This window comes from Pieris napi, chromosome 20 (genome assembly GCF_905475465.1).
Source record: "Pieris napi chromosome 20, ilPieNapi1.2, whole genome shotgun sequence".
Classification (NCBI taxonomy): Eukaryota; Metazoa; Arthropoda; class Insecta; order Lepidoptera; family Pieridae; genus Pieris; species Pieris napi.
The window spans coordinates 107,971-115,404 of NC_062253.1; positions in this window are offsets into that span (position 1 = coordinate 107,971).

The window sequence follows — 7,434 nt, forward strand, 5'->3', positions numbered from 1 at the left end:
TGAAATTTTTTAATTTAAATCAACTGCGTCTTTTTGAAACGAGCCTTCTTGAGCAATTAACAAGGGAGTGGGTTAAAGTTTGCGCATCTGGGACACAAACGTCAACTGATTTACCAATCACGCGATCGACACGTCATTCTCCCGCCGCCGCGACATAACGCCTTACGAGAACGTGGCGACCAGATGTTTCGTCTCATCTGCAAAAAGGTGTGGCAGAGAGGAGTTTGGCCTTCGGAATAGACACAAACCATATTCACAGGCCCAAAAACCTACCGAAGGCCACGAAGACCAGGCTCGTGAAGACAGAAAATAGACGCTCTGGTAATGTGGTGCTGGAGGAGAATGCTTGGGGTTTCGATACTTTAAGAACTCAGTATTAAGCAGCGTCTGTTCTCAACAGTTCAATAGGAGGTGGAATAGTGTCTTTCGCGCGCGGTCAAATAAAAATAAAACGTCCCGATCCGCACGACATGTGCGCCTACTAATACTACTACTACATAGCGATCACGATCGTTCTGTCAAGAGTGTACCGGATAAGAAGAAGAATTGTGTACCTAAAGGAGTTCAGCTCGACGATAAGGGAAAATGCAAATTGTAGTGGGGAGATGGCGAATATACGATAGATTTTCAAATACACCAGCAGCCAGCAGCTCAAGCGATGCAAGTGGAAATGGATAGGCCATACACTCCGATAATATCGGATAATACCTTACGAGCGCCAAAAAATTAATATATATGAAATGCTTCTAATTTTACATTTACTGCCAGTTGTCAAATCAAGGGCGTAGAACGGAAGAGAAGAACTACCAATAAACTCTCCACCACTCTTTAATCGCCAAGTTTTTTGTTTTACACAATGTTTGTAACCATCATACTCCACATAACATCTTAAGTAATTAATAATAATAAAATAAATTAAAAACAAAGATTTGTCCTCTATAAGCAGGAGACATGGTGAAATAGGCGCAGGCACTTTCATTCTCGTAGGAACACCACGCAAATACATAGTCTTGGCTTGGCTATGGCTTTTAAGCACGTACTCGTAATAATTGTAATAGGTTTTTACGACATATCAGTTCCTTTTTAAAATTCATCAAACCAAAATTCCTACAGTTGCCCAAGAAGATACAGTTTGCGCGTTTTCCGATAAAAAAAATACCCTTTGTTGCTACTTTTTTCTTTAAAGACACTTTCCTTAAAGCCTCAACTAGCATGGAACCAGCTGCCCACTGAAGTATTTCCAATTATAAAGTATTTCCAATTAAAAATAAACCAATTCGACTTAGGGCCCTTCAAGAAAAGAGAATACCAATTCGAACTTGCGAGCCTTATGGCAATGTGAGTGTCCATTTGTGGCAGATCAACAAACATCAGTTTGCATAGTTTTAGTAGAAGAAAAAATCTTTACAGAAAACAAACCGTTATTCTAGTTCAACATTCACGATAAATGATTACCTTAGGCCGTTTCTCCACTGCTCCGGTCCGGCAAACGTTAATTGCCGTTCCGATTTAGAAACTCACAACAGTACTTACGTGCTTCTCCACTACTCCGGCATCCGGTTTTTAACGATCCGATAACTTGCTAGATCGGAACGCGGTGTTTTATCGGTCCAAGTATATCCAAGAGGTTATAAATTATTATTCATAGGTTTATTTATTTATAGTTATATTATATCATTCAGTATTAGTGAACTATTTATTAAGTAGATTATAATATTTCAAGATAGACAATATAAAAAAGTAATAAACTAGCCAGGCAATAAAATATTCAGAATTTAGAACGTTTTATTAATAAAATAAAGTATGTATATGGGTTTTAGTTAATATCAGTATTGTATGATAAATATACAAGTATCGGTTATTGTCGGATCGGATATAGTGGAGAAGCGCAATCCGGCTTTCCGATATTTTTTTAATGACTCATTCCGGCTTCCGACGCCGGACCGGAGCAGTGCAGAAAGGGCCTTAGTCTCGCAGCTTTAACGTCATGCTAAAACAATGTAGAATGCATAAGTTTGCTTTTTTAAGATTTTATTTTTAACAACACAATGCAGCAGTTTCAAATTACGTTTTCTTTAAATGTAACAATGCATTTCCAGATATACAAGAATTTTCAAGAGGGCAAACATTCTTCAAGAACTTTTGAGGTGTATGAACTATATATGTATTATGAAAGTTAAAGGATAAACCGCGATAACTGAAAATAGAGGATCCGTTTTATTAAACTTTATTAAGTTAAATATTGCTAACATTGGAGTGGTGGGAGCTGACCTTTTTCTCGGTTTTTATTAAAATCATGAAAGATATTCCTTCACTAAAAGATGAGAAGAATTCGCAAGTATTCCCGAAATATTGTATCGTCAGGGTGACGCGTGCCTCAGCAAGATAAGGCGGGCTCCAAATTCCATCGAATGACCTTCGTCATTAGGTATTTGATAATCTAAAAGTAATTTCACTTTTTAATTGTTAATTTGCTCGTTTTCAAAACTAATTATCTTATTGAATATTAATTGTTTTGTATTGAGTATAGGTATTATAAACTTAGTATTATGCATGGCCCCAAAAACCATTTATTTGCTAACAAATTATATTTATTGCTATTTATTTGCTAACAAATTATATTCGTTCTATTGCTATTTTATTTGAAGGTCCTAACAACGGAATATCATGAAATCAGAGAGCCAGCCTGAACCAGCCTTTCCCGAAGGCATGGAGCAGTCGAATAACCGCTTACTTTTAGGGCTGAAAATTAAAAAATTCTAAGGAAATCGGACTGCCGTATCCCACCGGGACTTAATTCTGAGATCCTAAACCTGTAGTCAAGTAGAAAAAAACCACTAGATAAATTTGTAATAAAAATAATATATGGTAAAACAAATTAAAAAAGTTTTGTCTGTGGCAGTGTACCTATAACGCTGACAGCTTTTCCTCGCTGTACGAGTATTGCTAAACTTATACGTTGAGCGAGGAAAGCACCAGCTCTGGGGTCACCGATACTATCTAACAGGCGCCATTTTAAATCTTTAATTAGTGCCTGTGCACTTGAACCCCACGACCCTCTAGAGTCTAGAGTCTCTACTCCAAAGGGAACTTTAATTTTTATTTATTTTTATTATTACTATGTAAGTTAAGAAAATTGTAAATATGTACTGTATTTGACTTTAGATCTAATAATTACTTGGATGTAATCCTTATTATGTAATATGTGGTATAAGGTGTAATAAAATAAATAATGGTGTTGCATGCTATGGCTATGACAGTTGAATTATAAAAAAACAATATTATCTTAATAATATTTTACGACATCTTGCACGACATTTCTGGACACCGGTTTTCTTCTTTAAAAACCATGGACATAATGGTACCTTAAAATAATTAATATATATTTATATTTTTTAAGCTATTGGGATTTTATCGCTTTCCGGGACCGAAGAAGCTCTAGTTGTGTCGTGAAAGACCAAAGAATTTATAGTGATATATTTCTTTGCATTTTTAAAAATTATACTAAATTGCATTGCTGGAGTTCCTAATTCCCATTTTAAGTTCTTAGCGCTACAGCTGTACAGTTGTATTATGTTTTTGTATTTCCGCAATGCAGTTGAGAGACTCGTCCTGTAACTGGTGTCCACAGGGAACGCTTGTTCATTTATGCAGAATATGTTTTATTATCTATATTCCTCACTGATAGCGTAATTTATTTGGATTTAGATTGATAATGTTCGATAAGTGAAAACGTAATTAAAATTACACCGAATTGTTCTTAAAACATTATAAAGAAAGAAAAATCTTTATTATACACAATATACAGGATATTTAGATAAAGTAAAGTGCACTTGCCCCCACACTAGGATTTCCTGTGTTGTGGGTAGCCTTTGTAGCTTCCTTTTGACATGTATGTTTACTTAATTATTTCTACATATCACATTCATTTTTAAATTATTTTCTTTCACAATAAGAATATTTTCAGTATCAGCATAGGACAGGTTAACAACATATTGTTTGAATGTATGTAATGTGAGTTGAAGGGCCTCGGAAGGAGAAAAAGCGTTGGGCGAAGAAAGTGCGATTTTTGGGTTGCTTATTGGTAATAAATATAATATGAATATGGTAAAACTTTTAGGTTTGCATTTTGTTCGATGTGGTTCGGCGGGTGTTTGTTTCCAAAAAAGTCTGCATATTGCTATTTAGTAAGTATATTTATTAAGGGTCTATTTCACAATGTACAGATAAGTTCGACATAAGTTCTAAATTAGCTATTATTACTTATTGGTAGGATAAACGCTATTGTTGCGTTTCACGAATGTCAGATAGCGCTATTCGTCACATAAAGTCCATCATAAGTTATGAGTCAATGAATGTCAAATAGCACAATTTATCTTCCAAATAATTTATGTGTTACATAGCTATTTGGTACTTTATACATACATTGTGAAACAGACCCTAAGTATAATAATTGTCTTACAGTTAAAAGTTTTGTTTCGTTGTACAATTTTGAAGTTGTTGGTTTCCTATAGGATATCTTAAGAGTGCGCTCAATTTTCAGCATTGAAGAAAATGCCGCTCCACCCCAAACCGATATGCAGTAAGATATAATATGTATATTGTATACCTATAATATCGACTGGCATAATGCAGTATACACTATCTTGATTGTATGACGATCAGAAGGTTTTCTAAGGCGTTTGAAAACATTTATTAGTTTGCGAACTCGAGAACATAGGTAGTTTATTTGAGGGCCCTTGAATCAATAATTAATCCCAGGTATTTGGTTGTTTTAGTGGGTTCCAGGAGAGGACAGTTGCAGTTGCTGTGAAGGTTCAAACATGAGTGTAATTTAAAAGGCGGGATAAGGTTTGGTTTGCTGGATTTCGATATGTGAAAACATATGTATATAAAAATTAATATTAAATAGATTATTATTTAAATATTTTTTTAATGTACAATGCCACAGGGACCAAACTTTTTAAATTTGTTTTGATTTTCTTTTTAATAATTTTTTATTATTTTAAGGTTAAGAAAATTGTCAGAATATATTCTGTATATGTGTAGGAAATATATTTAAATATTATAATTAGTATAATAATCTATTTAAGATTTGATATTCTGGTAGACAATACCGGTGACCCTAGAGCTGGTGGTTTCCTCGCTTAACGAATAGGTATCACAATACATCGTATCAATAATTTAGAATTTTCTTTAACAACAACCTTGGTTCGCTATTTCCAAACTATAATTTGGCGTTACCGACCAAATTTACATAACAATATACATTTAAATTGAAAATTAACTTCAAGTTAATCGCGTTTTAAAATTATTGTATTTATTTTCTGCAACTACCATTCTGGTTACAACTAGTTAAACATTGATCAAACTTGAAAAAGTAATAAATAATTTTCTGATACTCATACATTTATATTTATTCTAGATACTAAAAATATTTCTATGTAAAAGAATACATCGGGACATTCATTACATTAGGAGAATCTAGGACATTAGGATAACCACTCTCTTGTGTTGTGCTGTGCTGATCAATATATAATATTAATTTTATTTATTTATTCAAATCAGAAAATCATTAGTCCATATTTTTATTATTGTAATACATATTATATTAGTAGGTTAGCTTAGAGCTTGGCACATGTAGTCCATTGCCATGACCCATGTGAGGGCAATCAAGAATTCCCGCTACTGCCGCCAGCATGCTCCCACGCACGCGCCTTAACAGAGATGCATTATGGTATATTAGGTATTTTTATGCGGTGCGCATCGTGGCATAAAAATATCACCGGCCCATCAACATCCTGAACGAATTATTGAACTGAACACGGTGATTCTAATCTCACCTCTACGATCAATCCCTATTTTATTTCTTAAAAGCGTTGAAAAAAATGAGGTTAGAGTTAAAGATTATATAGAAAAATTCACAGAAAAATATAAAAAAAATTAATTCCGGAAAACCTAACAGTCTCTGAGGTGGCATAGCATAATGTTCCATGTTGGAATACAGTACTATAAATCACATTAAGGAGCAACGAAGTTCGCCGGGGCTAGCTAGTTAACGACTAACATTTATACATATAACATAGTCTCGTAACTCGATTCGCCCCATTTTTATACTTGTGATGCGACTAGCTATCTGTTTCCATACAAATATGGCCATGGGCACTTTCATTTTGAAAAAAAAAATGTCGCTCTTCGATTGTGCCAGGTCTGTAACATCTATCTATCTAATCATCGTTACAATTAATGTTTACTATTGTATTAGTATTACAGTCAAAACCGTTTATAACGACATCGTTTACAACGACCTATCGGTTATTACAACCAGATTGTATGGTCCCGTCCGAATCCCTAGTAAACTATTCAGTAAATAAACCGCTTATAACAACATCGGATACAGCGACATATCGCTTACAACGACGAAATTTTATCGATATTCATCGGATATAACGACCAACCGCTTCTTATCTCGACAAAACAAACGATTTTAAATCTTATTTATAAGCATTGAATGAATATTTAGGCATATTATTACCTACGCACTTTCTCCCAACGAACAGTTTCAGCCAACAACGATTTCCGAGGCTCTTAAAAAAATTTGTTGCCTTTAACGAACAGTTTGATACTGGTGATACTCATACCTTGAGGAGTATGAAACGTAAAATGCAAAAAATATTTGAGACTGGGCTAAAAAAAAAACAGACCAAAATGACTGATTACTTTTGTACCTAATTATCTCGTAATAAATATTTTTGTTTCTTTTTTGACTCGTTTACATATTATAATATTAACATACCATATTATAACCCATACCTACCTATTTTAGATCGATAACTATGATAATATAACTATGTACAATGTACATACATATGTACTGTACTTGTGTATATGACATTGCTTATAACGACTATCGGATATAACGTCGGCAACTATACGGTCCCTTCAATGTCGTTATAACCGGTTTTGACTGTATTTTACTGTAAGAATAGAAAATAAGGATTTTATTTTAGATTTCAGTTTAATTTAGTTTAATGTAGAAGTGGTATATTTCTAGTGTGACATGTATTTTTTTTATATTATTGCAGCACTTCTTGAACTTTACTCTCCGTAGGTGTTTCTTTTTTTCCATACACATGCCTGGAAGAAAACGCTTGTTAGAAATAAGTCCACGCGTTGCCGTGTTTATGTAACTTTTGTGTTGCTTTTTCAAAACAGGTTTTGTTACCTAGATTTCATAAAATAATTGTAAATTGCCTACAAAATTGTACAAATTTCTATCAATTCTTAAAATCCTTGAAACACATGTTAAAATATAATAAACCTATTTTGAGAACAAATACAAATGATGACTGATTATATGGTTTCGTTTCTATACAGGATGCTACCTTAAGCATAATTATATTAAATAAAACAAATACGCAGTGATACGAGTAA